The 17243-nt window shown below is 38.1% G+C and overlaps 1 long non-coding RNA gene across 1 annotated transcript; it reads right to left on the bottom strand.

The window, feature by feature from the left end:
* Positions 1–8145: 8145 nt before the first annotated feature.
* Positions 8146–10835, bottom strand: LOC144181562 (uncharacterized). The gene is made up of 3 exons (XR_013324706.1): positions 10704–10835; positions 8306–8466; positions 8146–8210 (listed from the first exon to the last, which is right to left on the bottom strand). It is a non-coding gene; the product is annotated as an uncharacterized LOC144181562 (long non-coding RNA).
* Positions 10836–17243: the final 6408 nt, after the last annotated feature.

Below are 17243 nucleotides of genomic sequence, written 5' to 3'. Positions count from 1 at the left end.
GATGGGCTGTAAAACACGAAAAAAATAAGCCTAACCCTAAAAAAAACAACTAAATTTGTGCATCTCTATCAAACTACTTCACTTAAATATGCCCTTTCCTAAAATAGAGTACTATACATGTCTTTTGGTACTTACTGACTGTTTTTAAATAGAGCAAAAAGCAGTCTTTACTGAAGGCAAAAATACAGTGGTAAGTCATATATTTGATTTCTGTCAGATACTGAAAATACTGCAAAAACTTTTTTTCTTTGCTTTAAGCTAACATGACATGGTAATGACTCATAAAGGGAAAGAAAATTGGGAGAGTGAGGTTTATGAGCATAGTGCATTGGGAACTATGACTGTATCTGGGCAGAATACCAGCTTTTTGGTGAGAGTAAAAAAAAAAAATCTATATTCTTATACTAGCCTAATGAATAAAAATTGCAGACGCCGCACAAATATGATTATCGGAATTGAATTGGGTCTAGCCTTTCACAGTTTAGCCGCCCTCCGGGAGAAGCCCAGCAGGAGCCATCCATGTCAATTGAACAGATCTATCCAATAACAGTGACTATTTGAGCCCAGTGTCTGCAGACATTCCGTCTGCAGTGATTGGCATCTGAATGAAGGGATACCACAGCAAAAGCCATAAATTAAACACTGTCCAACATCAAACCCTGAGCCTCTTTCTCCTCTACCCAGACCAAAAAAGCTTTAAAGCTCTCTTGAAGCAATAAAGGAAACATTTGGAATGTAATTAGCCCTGTACACACAGCTATTTTCACCACCTCTATCCACCTTGTTGTGGCATTATACCCACAACAAGTGAAAATAGGTGGACATTTAAAGTTAGTCCCCAGAGATAAGAGCTTCTACTTTTCTGGAAAGACAAGAAAATTCCCTAAAACTGTTCACACTAAGCTCAATGCAGACCACCGTCCAAAAATGTCTCGACTAATGTCTTTGTTTTGATTTAAGAAGTTAGATTTCAACCTCTACCTCGAACCACCCAGATGTGTTGGAATTTACCGTATTTTCACGACTATAAGGCGCACTTAAAAGTCTTAAATTTTCTCCAAAATAGACAGTGTGCCTTATAATACAGTCCGTCTTATAATACAGTGTGCCTTATATATGGAAAAAAAATACGATAATTGCATGCAAAATAAAAAAACTGAGCAGAAAATGCCATATACTATAGGTTCTCATGATGCAGTTTTACATTCCTATTACAGCAAGAAAGGGAAATACACACTCAATACCTCATGACTTCTGCCAGTTGGAGCCTCCTCAGTCTGGGCGTCATACCCAGGAACTTTGGCTAGTTCCTCAACAGCCTCCAGCCTGTGATGGAGAGTCTATGGCTCAGCTATAAAACAGTCCAAGAACAGGGCAAATTAACTGGAGTGGAAAGCCTATCTCAGGCTGCAAACATTGTAGGTTTTTGCCAGATAAACAAGTGTTCTGGTGTTAATCGGGTGACCCTTTGAAAGGGATGGTGGTTTCTGGCAGACATGCAGTCGTGAAACTCTAGTTATCCTTCTGCTGTGAATTTAAATGAGTTTGTCACTAGAAGATAGATACCTAATCCATTTGAATGGATGGGAGCTTTTCTTCCATGAAGATCAATGATGGAGGATGAAAACATTGGTGTGGGGGGTCCATCTTGGGAATGAGCTGTTTCCTAAACTTTTTGAATAAATCTCAAGACTCGTCACCAGTTGTGGAGTTGATTCTGAGCAAATCTTTCTATTCTGGATGTAGTTAAGACAATTGTTGTCACAAGTGCAAGGAAGGAAAAGCATGACACACTTTCTTAAGAGCGAAATGAGAAATGGCGCAAAAAAGCAGCAGCTCTCCGGTTGTAATGGAACGCACTGGCTAACCACACATGTAGCCGTTGCCTTGAGCGCCATGGCAACAGGGAGAATGAAGATGGAACGATGTAAGGTTCAAGGACTTCACATGTTCCCGGTAATATTGAAATTACATTTGGCACAGTGAGGTAGATGTGCTTACAACAAATGTAAAAGATCCCAGGAGATTCTATGGCTTTTTTATTTTTGCCTTTTAAAAATAAATATCCATATTTGCATGATTGTGAAAATGACTACAAAGTAAAACGATTCATAAGCGAGACGGTGAATGAAACAACGTAAATAAACATCGACAGAATTGGGAGCTCTTTGAAGGAATTTGGCAAAAGATATAAGAAGGGACCAAAATGGAAAAGAGATTTGTTGGACTAACAAAAATAGGCAGTCTACTTATTTTAGAGATACAAACATATAAAAAGGCAGAAAGCAATTATTCAGAGGATTAAGCATAGATGTGCTATTGTCCTTCTGGCAGAAGTCCTAGACTCATTTTCTGAGATATCTGCTGTTAACTTTAATTCCTTCAAAACAAAAGACATTGAAATGTTGTCTTCCATTTCCTTGTTGACTTCCTTCCACACTTAGTAAGATAGAAAAATAAAAATCAGTCTTAGACAGAATCTTAGGACTTAGAACCTTGTTTTTGCAACAGTAGACTACGCTAAAAGCAAAAAAAAAATGTTTTACTTCTCATATCCATGACAACAGAAGAATTTAAAGATGAAGCACAAGTCTCAGAGGTCACATGCAAGTCTACTCATGTGAAAAGACCAGCTAATCCATTACACCAGCGCTGTAATCTGCCAGGTTGTGACGAGCAATGTCCATTAGATCCCAGGGGGAATCTTTTGTGGCCTGTAATGGATTATTTCACAGTAAGATCCAATTGGTCTGCATGGCTGATGAATAGCGACTATTGTTATCTTAAAGTCACTCCAATGCCGACACTGGGTTGCCTATTCATCTCAGTCAAGCCAACAGTGCCACTGTGTAAAATTTTCCATTAAACTGCCCCTTCCTTAACAACAATGAACTTGTCAATATGCGCTTTTTCTATTTAACCAAGCTCCGAAAAATTGAATGTTTTGACTTGTTCGGCACATTACTTTTCTTGTAAACCATAAATAATAGCATGGATGCTTTCTGTAGTTACCAGAAAGCAGCTGAATTGGCCAATAGAGCCATTTCCAGGGTGATAGTGGACCTAGCTGACCGGTCATCGATTTAAACAACGTCAGGCATCAACCCCGGACCAAAAAGATTGACCAAAAGACAAGGCAGCTGTCAAAGGAGACATAAGACAAGCATGGAGCAAAGCCGATGACACGATTGAGGTATTGCGGCTTTGCAGAGAGCAAAATTTTACCTCTTTTGCAGTCTAGCAGTCAGGCGATGTTACTGTTAAAATTCACACCACACTGCCATTGCAGAAGTTACAGGCGCTGTGACACATACAAGCACATACACTTGTACTTGCCGCCCACTTTCGTGCTGACGGATCAAGTAGCTTCTTGGGTTTGACTGGCTTCTTGTGACACAACCATCGTTTCCCTGAGAAAACAAGTTGACAAAGAAGTACTTCATCTGTCTTTCTCTATCGGATGTCACTCGGATGCACAACCTGGACCACATGTTCTCTCCCATGACTGTATAGCATGGCCTCTTAAATTCTTGTGAATAATCAGGAGTGACTACAGCTGGTGACTACTCTGAGGCCATTTAAATAAGGCTCATTGGATGCAAAAACCCATAAACGGTACAATGGGAAAGTCAAAGGAGCTCAGAATCGATCTGAAAAAGCGATTTATTGACTTGAACAAGTCAGGAAAGTCATCAATCGCGTCATCGCCCGCAAACACTACAATGGGAAAGTCAAAGGAGCTCAAAATGGATCTGAAAAAGTGAATTATTGACTTGAACAAGTCAGGAAAGTCATCAATTGTGTCATCGCCCATAAACGCTACAATGGGAAAGTCAAAGGAGCTCAGAATGGATCTGAAAAAGCGAATTATTGCCTTGAACAAGTCAGGAAAGTCATCAAACGTTATGAATATTTTATGTGATAAAGAAGTATCTGTTCCAATTACTCTATCAGAGAAAAGAGGTTGTAGAAATAACTGGAAACTCAAGAGAACATGACATTATGTTCTTCCCAAGTGCCTTTTGGTTTCATTATGCAAGGCTGTAATTTGTACGCAAGATGTATACATGAGTCATAGAATAAGAAATATTTAAGCGTCAAATTGATGTGTATAATAGATAAACATCTCAAAAATGATTGACGCGAGAGCTTTAAAAGATTTCCGATAAGAAGAAGCCATGGCTTCATTCCAACATGATTTGTAAAGATGCATTTAACGGTATAAAATCTCAATTTAATTGGATTCTATATTTGCTGGTGGCTGCAAACAAAGGTTGCTTTGAGACACGTTTGATTAAAAAGTCATCAGGTTGAAATCTAGAAAGTCAGCGCATCAGAAAGATTTAAATATGGATAGATTTCAAAGAGCATCAAAAAATGGAATTTACAATTTAGTCACGTCTACCGCTTCAAGTGATTTTTCTCTCAAAGTTTGACTTTGCGCTTAGATATAGTTCTTTTTTAATCTGCCAAATCTGTTCATTTTCTACCTGCCCAACATCAATGTCATTTAATTTGCTCCAGATAAATCGACCTAAAGAGTTGAGTTTCACAAATTAGACAAGATAAGTGAGTCCGAAATCTTGCCAAAGCGAGTAAGAAGAGGTTGGAAAACTTGGAAAACTTTCCAGCAAAGAAAATCGTTTAAAAACTCTACCCAATGGGGGTTCTGATTGGGCTAACGGCATGTGGAATGGCAGGAATTGTGTGGCTATTAAGTGATTGCACTTCATTTAAGGAATCACTTAAGCCTGAGGCTTTCCCGACACTTCAGGGGCTCTCAGTGCAAATTGAAGCCACATTAAAAGTGGAGCCTTGTGACTGGACCCCCATTTTTTCCCCAGCAAGCCTTAGATTGCTAGAATTGATGACATCTGCCCAGTTACTTTGCTCTCTTTGGAGCCAAAATGCCTCAAGTAATGTCCTGAAATCACAAATAGCATCTTTCCTTCTTCCTGGACTTTCCGTCATTCAAAAAGGTTCGACAACATTCCGTCAAAGTCAATCACTGAACATGACTGCCATCACCACCACCACTTATTCTATAACATACCGTATTTTCACGACTATAAGGCGCACTTTAAAGTCTTAAATTTTCTCCAAAATAGACAGTGCGCCTTATAATCCAGTGCGCCTTATATATGGAAAAAAAAACAGAAAACCAAAAACGAAGCATCTTGCCGTTTTTAACCTGCCATCCATCAAGTGTTGCTTAGTTGTTGATAAAAATAGCAGCTAATCTACTCTCTTTTGCGCAGTACTTGTTTCTTTAATCCACATTGTCCTATAAATCAGGCTGTATTGTTACACGCGGGTGTATTTTAGAGACATAACGGTGCCGTGGCTGACAAGCCATTTCAAATAAATGGCTAAGAGCGATCGGTGATGGAGAATTAAGGAGCCTTTGTGGGTGTAATGTCTGAGCGCATAGCAAAACACAGTCATTTTACACAACTGGCCTTTTTAGGCTTGATCATTTCCATTTCTACTGTGACTTCTTTCCATTTTTTGGTGGCATTTTTAAAGAGTTTGTGCAGTTGAGGTGAGATGGAGGGTCAATTTTGTTAGGGGCTTTTACAGTGGTGTGGTTTACAGTGCAGAGGTGATTTACTTGGAGTGTTGTGATTGACAGATGTAATATACATGTCAAACACAGCTCTCACAATCTGGTCACAATAACCTAAAGCCTAATCAAATAAACAAGATGAGGGAAAGAAAATAACACAAGCGAGGTATAGCTACTCGATGTGAAGAGCAGATGAAACAGCAAAAACAATGCCAAACATGACATCATGGCGGATGCGAAGACATTCTAAGGTCAACTCCAAAGGCACCACCAGTATGGGAGGCATAGTGGAGCCAGCCAAATCCCTGCGGCATCACATCAGATGGAATTAAAAATACAAAAGCTGGAGCTATACATCCATGCCCGAGGCTTAGCTTTAGCATACACTCCACCAGCTCTAGGCAGGAAAGGAGGACAAAAAGACAAGATAGCAAAGGGAATTGGTAATGTGGAGTTATATCATGTGAAGTAACATTCTTCTTTTGCCGTTTGGACGGACTTACTGTTTAATATCCAAGTACTGTTTCATATCACAGAGAGTTTAATATCCAAGTACTGTTTAATATCCAAGTACTGTTTAATATCCAAGTACTGTTTAATATCCAAGTACTGTTTAATATCCAAGTACTGTTTAATATCCAAGTACTGTTTAATATCCAAGTACTGTTTAATATCCAAGTACTGTATAATATCCAAATACTGTTTAATATCCAAATACTGTTTAATATCCAAATACTGTTTAATATCCAAGTGCTGTTTAATATCTAAGTGCTGTTTAATATCTAAGTGCTGTTTAATATCCAAGTACTGTCTAATATCCAAGTACTGTCTAATATCCAAGTACTGTTTAATAGCCAAGTACTGTATAATATCCAAGTACTGTTTAATATCCAAGTACTGTTTAATATCTAAGTACCGTTTAATATCCAAGTACTGTTTAATATCTAAGTACTTTTTAATATCCAAGTACTCTTTAATATCTAAGAGAAGTTACAATATCTAAGTACTGTTTAATATCCCAGTACTATTGAAACCAGCTCTCAAAATTAGATTCATAAGACAGTTTAATATCTAAATATCTACCGATTACAACAGTACTTAGATATTAAACAGTACTTAGATATTAAACTCTCTTAGATATTAACCTCTCCCTCATGAATATAATTTTGAGAGCTGGTTTCAACAGTAAACTCTCGACCTAACATTCTCACCTAATAATAAACTTGACTTTCAATTAAATTCCACTTATTTAAAAAAACAATAACGGCAACAAACAAAAAAAAGATAGAAAATATGTGAAATGTGTGGCAATGGAGCAATAATTCATCAACTCAGATTGTGGGTTTGCTGAGCTGCCTGGGATGCCGTGCGCATTATGTTAGCAGGCTGTGGGCACATAAATCACAACAGCACAAGCGACGGAATGCAGTCACCGAGGCTGTGACTCACAAAGTACCTGTTTATAGGGAATGACAGTAAAACTCGGCATCCACCGCCACTAGACGAGCACTAAGCGGGTTAATGTCAATGCACAACACTGAAGAACAGAGTAAGACCTTGCTTGATAAAGGAAGAGACGTATGGGCGGATGGATGGATGGATGGATGCGGGGAATTAAATCAGAAGCAGATGGACAAGTAAGAGAAAAAAATTGCCCACTTGGTGACAGGCTAAAGTCACCTTCCTACCTTCCTTTAATCCTCTGGCACATAATCCGGGGGCGTAATATATATAAATATAGATTACACAATAAATACTTGAGCTAAACATGACAAGATAAACTTCCTTGCTTATATGGTGCTATTCAGGCAACCACCAAGTAAACTACAGTACGATGCATATATTTTCCATATATTAAATAGCCTTCTTAACATTTTAAATTCTTACGATTTTAGGTGTATTTTTCTCCTGGAAATCGTCCTCTGATATACAGTAGTACCTTAAAATAAGAGCTTAATCCCATTTGGGACTGAGCTCGTATGTCAATTTACTTGTATTAATAATCAACGTTTAACATAAAAATTAGCTAAAAACAAATTAATTTGTTCTAATCCTCTGAAAAAAACACCAAAAAAGAGGATATTGGAATTGAAAAGCATTTTTTTAGTTCTAATATGCCAGATATTATAGAGTAATAAATAACTAGTGGTTATGATGTTTAATAGTACTAAATTTAAACAGATTTCGGAGACTTTTTGCACGGCAACGCGCTCGTAACATAACAAAAAAAAAATAATTGAACTTCAATTATACTACACACTCAAAATTTAATTTAATCTAACCTTACACTAAACGTAATACTAACATTTTTAAACCTTTCTTCTCCAAGGTTTTGTAATAATCACAATCAATGGAAAAAAATATAAACACAGTGCTAGTGCATAAAGTATAAATAAAATCTCGATTAAATTCATTAAATGGAATTCTAAAGTTTCCTGACATGGATGTAAATATATTTATCACATAAAAAAATGCAGATAAATGGGTATAGAAGTTTTTCTAGATACTTTTGTACCAAAACCCTCCAAAATAACGCACCTTCTGGGCCTTGTTAGTGGAAGCCTGGGAATCCGTAATTGAAAGTGGCAGATAATGGTCTGTTCTCCGCTGGGGGGGGCAGCCAAGAGAGGTGCGAGCAGTGGGCCTTGATTGTGAGTCAGAGAAGGTGAGAAACAAGAAGCAAAAAGGTGGTGTTAACCTTTGGATTTTTTGACATTCGGACGGCCGCAAAATTCTTACCTGGTCAAAAGTCTCCTCAAAGGCAAAGATTTAATGAAGACGAACGAATGTGGGGAATCAATTTGCGCTGTCCAACCCACATCTGGCCTCGACTCCACTCCGCGTTGCAATTTGCAGAGTAGCAGTGAGTGAACTCTGGAGCTTGACATCATGTGGGGTAACTATGGGATACTTGACACATAAGAAAAGATGCAGATGGCATGATTGGGGGTAAAAAGCATTATGAAAACATATGACATGATGTACATTTATTATGATTGTTTAAACAAGTGCCAAGGGTAAATGTGTGTATTCAAAATGGCATGAAAAATAGATTGGATTGAGTTCAAATACTAATACTATATTATAGAATACTATGCAAACACTAATACTATATTAGAGAATACTATGCAAACACTAATACTATATTATAGAATCCTATGCAAAGACTAATACTATATTATGGAATCCTATTCAAATACTAATACTATATTATGGAATCCTATTCAAACACTAATACTATATTATAGAATCCTATGCAAAGACTAATACTATATTATGGAATCCTATTCAAATACTAATACTATATTATGAAATCCTATTCAAATACTAATACTATATTATGGAATCCTATTCAAATACTAATACTATATTATGAAATCCTATTCAAATACTAATACTATATTATGGAATCCTATTCAAATACTATATTATAGAATAATATTCAAATACTAATACTATATTATAGAATAACATTCAAATACTAATACTATATTATATCATAATATTCAAGTACTAATAATATATTAGATGGTAATATCTTAAATAGCAAATTATTGAAGTAGTTTGACTTTATTTTTATACTCAAGCACCTCGAATGTTTTGACTACGTGTTTAAGCGAAAAAAAAAAGTGATTAAATTGATTAAAAATGGATGACTCATGAGCAATTGCGCACTACTCTCGTCTTCTCTGTGCAGCAGCAATCATGTAGCGCGCAGTAATTAAAATCCTAACTATTTATTTATTTTTTACCACATTCCCCATGATGGTGCAGTTTACGTGACAGCCAGTGGCAGTATCTCTGTCCACTCTTATGTTTTTTTTATTTTTACAGCATGTTTTACATGAAAAATTAGAGGGAACATTGACATGCATCTGCTTATGGCAGGTGTTATACTGTTCTGCCCATAGCGAGCAATGATAATATCGCTTATACTGGTACTCAGTGCGCTCAGGGAGATTGTCTTTCATCCCAGACAAATGAAAAATTAGAGAGAACATTAATTAGGAGTAGAAAAAGTGTGACCCCAATTGTCAGGGATCAAGTCAAGGCCCAGGGACGTATATAAAATACAAATTACTCCACTCTGATATTTATTTGGCCTAGACCGCTTATTGACGAAAAGGCTGAGATTACCATGAAGCTAACAATTAAGGACATGGTAACACACTGCCAAGAGGTCCGCCAAAACCGTGCAGCCTCGAGCAAAAGGAATCAATTTGTGGCCCGTACACGCTTGGTGGGGGAGTTGATTGAGAGCCTTGGGGAGACTTAATTAAGTAGGAAAAGAAAGCAAGTGAGTTCATTATTTACTAATTGCTTGGCAGTACACTGGCTCTAGGCTACATTCATTATCCTCAGGCTTTGGAAAAATTGAGGCCAGGAGAATTGAAATCGCCACTCTCAAATGGAGATGTTACTTTGGAACTCTACCCTTAACTTATGATCAACTTAACATAATTATTACATGGTAAAAGGAAGCTAATTGAATCTTAAAAAGGTACTGTATTTTCACGACTATAAGGCGCACTTTAGTCTTAAATTTTCTCCAAAATAGACAGTGCGCCTTATAATCCAGTGCGCCTTATATATGGAAAAAAATGTGCCATTCATTGAGGGTGCGCCTTATAATGTGATGCGCCTTATATATGGAAAATATGGTATTTAGCTTCTAACGTCCAGTTTGAAATAGAATAAGGCTGAAAAAAAAACAAAATCTGTACTGACACTGATAAATGCAAAAAATATATATTGAATAAACAATAGTAGTTCAACCAATAGTGGCCTCCACGCAGAATAAAAACAAAAAAAATTCTAAAAATAAAAAAATGTACTGTATTTTCATGACTATAAGGCACACTTAAGTCTTAAAATTTTTCTCCAAAATAGACAGGGCGCCTTATATATGGGAAAAATGTCCTTCATTGGGGGTGCGCCTTATAATGCAGTACACTCTTATATTTTTCGTGTTTTACAGCATGTTTTACATGAAAAATTAGAGGGAATATTGACATGCACCTGCTTATGACAGGTACGATACTAGTGTGCCCATAGCAAGCAATGATAATTGGTAATCAGTGCACTCAGGGAGGTTGTTTTTCTGCCCAGACCAACAAAAAATTAAAGGGAACATTACCTGGGACACCTTTTGCGATGGATACGGTCTGCTGACATGGAGTCCGGCGACCCATCCTCGCCCACCGTCGGTGGTCGACGAGCACGCACCAATGCGTCACAGCGGTCACGGTCTGCAGGGAGGCTGCCTGGCGAAGCTCCTCTGTGGCTGTGTCAAAGACATTTAAGCCAAATGTCAAGTACATTTGCACACTTACACATTAACGCGGTTGTGCAATCTGCCTGCTTCAAACTTAACCAGGCCAAGATAGAGGCCAGATTGTATTGAAAAAACCTGATAGTGCTTTTCAGCCCTTTTCTGTGCCATTGATGATGATCATCAAAACCAATCAAGTGTCAATCAAACGTCTGAGCACCGTTGAATACTAAATTTCAATTCTGTTGGTGCACTTCGCCTCAAAAGTGTTGCTTATTTTCTTTCTCAAAGCTTTCACAAGCTTACTGCAGTGACAGCAGCAGAGCATAGTGCAGCAATAGCACTGGCAAAGACGTACTTAAAACTTTAGAGGCATATAAATACGACACTGCAAAGGAGCAGTGTAGGGAGCTCTGAGCAGTACAGGAGACTTGGCAAAATACCGTATTTTCACGACTATAAGGCGCACCGCATTATAAGGCGCACCCTCAATGAATGACATTTTTTACATATATAAGGCACACTGTATTATAAGGCGCACTGTCTATTTTGGAGAAAATTTAAGACTTTTAAGTGCGCCTTATAGTGGTGGAAATACGGTAATTGCTATTGACTTTCAGGTATGAAGCACTCACTACTTTACAGTCACCTCTAGAGCCAGCCATTGTTGATGTTTTGGATTTTTTTTGTATAAAATCTTGCAGTGGGGGAGGAGCTGATGGAAGATGTCGTAAACTAAGATGGCATCTGCATATTTAACAGTATTGTTTCAAGTCAGGCGTTTGTGTTTTTTTAATATTCGACAGTGGTGGTTTTTCGTTTTTGGTTTTCAGTTTTTTCCATATATAAGGCGCACTGGATTTACGTCTATCACTGTCAATGTGGCTGAAACCCAATAACTCAAATCTATCCAAACACAAACGAAAAGTGACATCACTGTTTTGATGGACCACCGAAAGGACCCCGATGGTTCTTCAAGGAGACTCCAGACTTGTCTTGCAAATGTGTTGTGTCAGGACATCCCCTTGCCCTCGCACTTTGAATGTATGCGAGTGCGGGCTGATGTGGGCTAATGCATGGCATCGTCACTTTTTGCCTCCGCACTCGGCTTAGTGTGTGTGTGTGTGTGTGTGTGTCTCCATTGAGTAGTCTTGACAATGACAATGTAGATCAAGACGGAGCCCGCAGCCAAATGGCCGCCATCCCACGTGGACAGCTCTGTGTCACAGGAAGCTATGCTAAAAGTAAAGGCGACATGCCGACTCAGCGGCCTTGAAAAGCATTAACTGGAGAACGTACAAGCGAGAAAGAAACAAGTTAATAGTCAATAAATCAAGTTTCTCCCACCCATCCTTGAGGTTAAAGTAAACTATAGAAGACCTGTTGCCTGCATGTAGTGCTTTGCATCGTTGTAAAATAAGATGACAAACTCGCTTTGTTTGTATTGCACCATGTAAAATACGCTGACAAACTTGCTTTGTAATTGCTTGTTCGTATTGCACCATTTAAGATAAGTTGACAAACTTGCTTTGCCTTGTAGCTATGTGTGTCTGTGTGTGTTTGTCTGTGTTGGTTCATTACAGACTCTAAAACGGCTAAGCCAATTTATCTGAAAATATATAAAGTTATGCTCTGAATGTCTGTAGAGGTTATAGAATATGTTTTGTATCAAATTATTTTTCCGACGGCTAGCGAAAATTGATAATAGGTGACCCAACATCGCAATTTTTAGATTATCGCGGCCATGAGTGGTTGACATTAACCGCAATAATCGAGGGATTACTGTACTGAAGATTTTCTCAAATCGACCAGAATAGAACAGAATGATAATTTAATTTTAATTGCGGGCAAATGTCCTGGCCAAGTCTTTAAAATTTTTGTCATTATTTGAATTTAATAATTCCTATAAAGCACTTGCAATGATACCAAACCATCTTCAATCATTGATTGTTAGTTTGTTTAGAGTGAAGTGATATTTAAACATGTAAATTTGGCACTAAATTGGAAATATAATTTTAATTGCAAGCAAGTGTCATAACAAAAAAATCATAGAATTTTTTCTTTTCAAAACTATCATAACTATATCAGAAAATGAATTCATTTACCAAATGGAACGGATGTCTATCAGACTGCCAGTGGTACCAAAACAGGATCAATCACCGCCAAATGTGTTCCTACAGACGATCATACCACATCGATTTGTCAGCGGGGATGAGTCAAAGCACTGAAAACAAACGCCGCCCTCACTGGACAATCAATAAGGTGACTCGGACGGCGAACTGAGAAGGTGGCAGATAAAGTGCTACCGGCAGTAGAGACGGAGCCAGTGGGAGGGAGGGGTCACAAGGAGACGCTAGAGGTGGCCTGGCAAAAGGTATCAAGAGGGAGAGTCTCGATGGGAAAAGAAGTAGACAGGGGTGGGAAAAGGTCTCCCAAGCGAAAGAGGGAGCCGAAAAAGGTACGTGAATGCGACAGTGTGTATACCGCGTCCACTCAAATCCGGGTCGACACTATTGGAAAGACTGTGAAATAACAAAGGTTGGGTTTTAGACAGTGGCGGGCTGTGAATTGCAATCCAATGCCTTCAGTGTATGTAATGGCGGAGCGATTGCTAGTACAAGACTGATTCTTGTTGGCAAGTGGTTTTGCGTTATCTTATTATGAAGACATCTGTGTGCATCATTTTGGGAATATTTTGAAGGGATTAAAAAACTCAAACAACCTTCGATATTGACTGAAAGTCGGTGTGGAGGCGGGGCAAAAAAGAGCCGGGAGAAGAAAGTGTGAAACTAAATTAGAATTAAGTTTAGTGTTAGGTTCGATAAAACTATTAAACGTATTTTTGAGTGTCTGCATCGTAATTCAAGTTCATTTAAATTTGTTTATTATCTTCAGAACTGTGTGTCCATCTCCCCCTTCGAAATTTGTATATTTTTAGTACTATTAAACTCATTACAGTAATATTAAACCACTAGTTATGTGTTACTTTTTTAATAGATGGCGAATTAAAACAAATAAAACTTTTTTTTATCCTGTTTTTGGTCTTTTTCAGAGGGTTAGAACGAATTAATTTGTTTTTAGTTCATTTCAATGGGAAAAGTTCGTTTGAGTTATGAGAAAAATCGACATACGAGCTCGGTCTCGGAACAAATTAAGCTCGTATCTCAAGGTACCACTGTAGATAGAGCTAACCAGTGTCCAAAATTGAACAAGTCTAAGTGATTATGAATGGTCAGAGTGTCTGACATCCATTGTTTTGACACACGATATTAGCTAAAAGCTGTTGGACCTGCCGCAACAATTACCTGATATTCCGCCAAACACGGCGCGAGAAAGCTCATTACCGAGATGAACCATCCATTACGTTCTTTTTGACAGCTCGCGCCTCTTGAAAACGATCGATGCAAGGTTTTGGACTTCCTCCAAGAATGACTGCATCGATGAGAATGTTTCGCTCTCACTTTGCGTTATCATAAACGGCAATGCTGTAAATGAAGGAGGACGGCAAAGGATGCATCATCCTCCAAATTACGCTGCTAACGGCTATCGACGGTGGCGCGCCTTCGGACAGGCCTATTGGTGTTTTGTCTGACAGGCAGTTGTAAAGTCTTGACTTATATATCCTCAACTGACTTGCTCAAAATATTCTCATAATAAAACGGGCCTGAACAACAAGGGCATCATTAGTGGAGGTAAATAATGCCAAAGCACCCCCTTTTCACCCCATGAAACTTCCTAGTTTTCCCAGTTTAGACGCTCTCATGTAACACTTTGCAAAGTACAGTGTTCCCTCGGTTATCGCGGTTAATGGGGACCGGGACCACCCGCGATAAGTGAATTTTCGCGAAGTAGGGTTTCCCCTTCAAAAATGCTTAATTTGATTTTAATTCCAAAAAATATATATATTTTTATATATTTATTTATTTATTTTTTTAAAGTATTTTTTTTACCCCCTGTATACAGTACACCATATAGAAGAGTGAAATTCATGTTATAACAAAAAACTGTAAAATATGTTGTCTCAATGTAATATTTGTAGTTTAATTTTGTATTTTTTTCCAAAAAAAAATCCGTGAAGCTCTGAGTCCGCGGTGGCTGAACCGCAAAGTAGCGAGGGAACACTGTAACTTATCATATTTAAGACGCAAATGTGCACTACTCACGTCTTCTCTGCGCAGCAGCAATCATATGGCGCGCAGTAAATAAAATCCAAACTTATTTTAAACGGTGTTTACGCAATAGCCAGTGGTCGTAGCTCTGTCCAATCTTATGTTTTTCGTGTTTTACAGCATGTTTTACATGGGAAAATTAGAGGGAACATTGACATGCACCTGCTTATGGCAGGTGTTATACCGGTGTGCCCATAGCGAGCAATGATATCGGTACACAGTGCACTCAGGGAGGTTGTCTTTCTGCCCAGACCAACGAAAAATTAGTAGCGGCATTGTTCAAGAGCCTGAAATCTCTTTAGATATAATGACAGAATTGACTAAACGCTGAGAGGCAGATGATTACTAACAGTGATGCACAACAATGCTTTTCCCCCTTCTTTCTTTAGTTTTTTTTTAACATTTGTGCTTGACTGCCCTGCAACCAGTCCTCGTAAACAACACTCATGTCCTGACCTAAAAACGTCACTTAACGAGGCAAGCGGAACTGTCTTTTTTGTCTTGCAGCATCAACTATTTAAGTTAAATAACGTTGCCCCATTTTCAGCTTCTAAAAATCGGCTTAAAATGCAGAAAACGTTAGATTTTCTACTCCATCTCAACATGAGACATAACGTAAAAAAAACATTGACCTTTGCCATTCCCTGTCGTGCAATGACATGCTACGATAACGCTTTTTAAAAAAATGGAAATATTCACGGTTCAACAAGCACAATCAAGTTTGACGTCCAATTCAACACACATGCTCGTGTCTTTGAGCCCCCTGGGATCCTCTTACATCCCCCATCCTTTACTAATGCAGGTATTTAGAGGGCTCCTGGGCACTACTGCCCCCTGGTGGTCATATATAAAGGAGGACCATTTGTACAAAGAGTCAGAGGGAGGTGGTTTCTGCTGATTGCACCACCTTTTCCTTCATTTACTTAAAAAATTCAATTATTGCATGAATTACTCACCTGACACCAGGTGGTGGTTCCTCCCCGCCATCAGCGTTGCGAAAAGGGAGACAGTTGTAGTTCCTGTGCAGGCCAACAGGTGCAGAAAGTCCAACTGCTCTTCCTGCAAGCACACAATCGATTAAACTTTTGTTTTTTAATTATAGGCATACACGACATGATAGTATGAAAAGAACAAGTCCAAAATGACTATTCTTCCTCATCGATGGTACTTATTTGAATACAAGTGTGGCAAACCATTTCGAGTCATTACCAACACACTGAACCATCTCAGAAGGCCTGTCATAGTATATATATTTTAGTAAGCTCATTAGATGAGATAAAATGCATCATTATCCAGCACCCGCCGAACAGGGGACACAATTATAATAAGTATTAATACATTTTGGCACTCTTTCCTACCTTGACTTTATTGACTGGAACGATGAGGGGATATAAAATATATAATGTATATAACTCAAGTCTGGTTAAACTTTTAACTAATCAGGGGCTGATATCATAGGGAAAATGCCAATTAACTTTTTTGCCTTTGAAAATTTGACAGATGGGCTGGGTCAGCACAAGATACGATACATATAAAAAAGTGCACCCGTTAACAGTACATATGAAACATAAACAGAAAAAAAGACTAAAGTATTAATATACTCCTCACTCATCATTAAAGTAAAAAGTATAAAGTACAAAGTCAAGTCAAAAGGAATGTATTAAGAAATATAAAAATTTAACATTTGGACAACATCGACGGGCCGGGTTAAAAAGCCTAACGGGCCGTATGAGGCCCGCGGGCCTTAGTTTGCCCATGTCTGACATAAGGTGATAAACGTATTCTTCCTAAATATAAAAATAATTAAATTCACTACAATATACCATATTACAGACATAAAACAATACGAATAAATAGCCAAAAGAAACAATAATAGACAACCATATAGTTTGAATTAATTTTTAAAAAAGGCCCCTCTTAATCTCCAACTCTTATTTACAAATATAAAAATAATTAAATTCACCATCTAAATCACTACAATATCCTATATTCCAGATCTAAAACAATAAGAAAAAAATAGCCCCCAAAAAATCCTATATAATTTGATTAGATTTTTTTAAAAGGACCCTCTTACTCTCCAACTGGCTTTCTCCCTCAGCCTAAGGTTTGAATTAATGTGTTGCTATTTTTAGCTCTCCCGTGTTTCCAGGGGAAACCTAATGACGCAATGACGTCAATGCAGGTCACCACCAGCAAGAAGCAGCAGCAGCAGCAACAGCGGCGGCAGCAGCAGACT

The sequence above is a fragment of the Stigmatopora nigra genome, chromosome 23, assembly GCF_051989575.1.
Source record: "Stigmatopora nigra isolate UIUO_SnigA chromosome 23, RoL_Snig_1.1, whole genome shotgun sequence".
In the NCBI taxonomy this organism is placed as follows: Eukaryota; Metazoa; Chordata; class Actinopteri; order Syngnathiformes; family Syngnathidae; genus Stigmatopora; species Stigmatopora nigra.
Note: the sequence above shows the minus strand (reverse complement) of the source record. Positions and strands in the feature narration are given on the sequence as shown.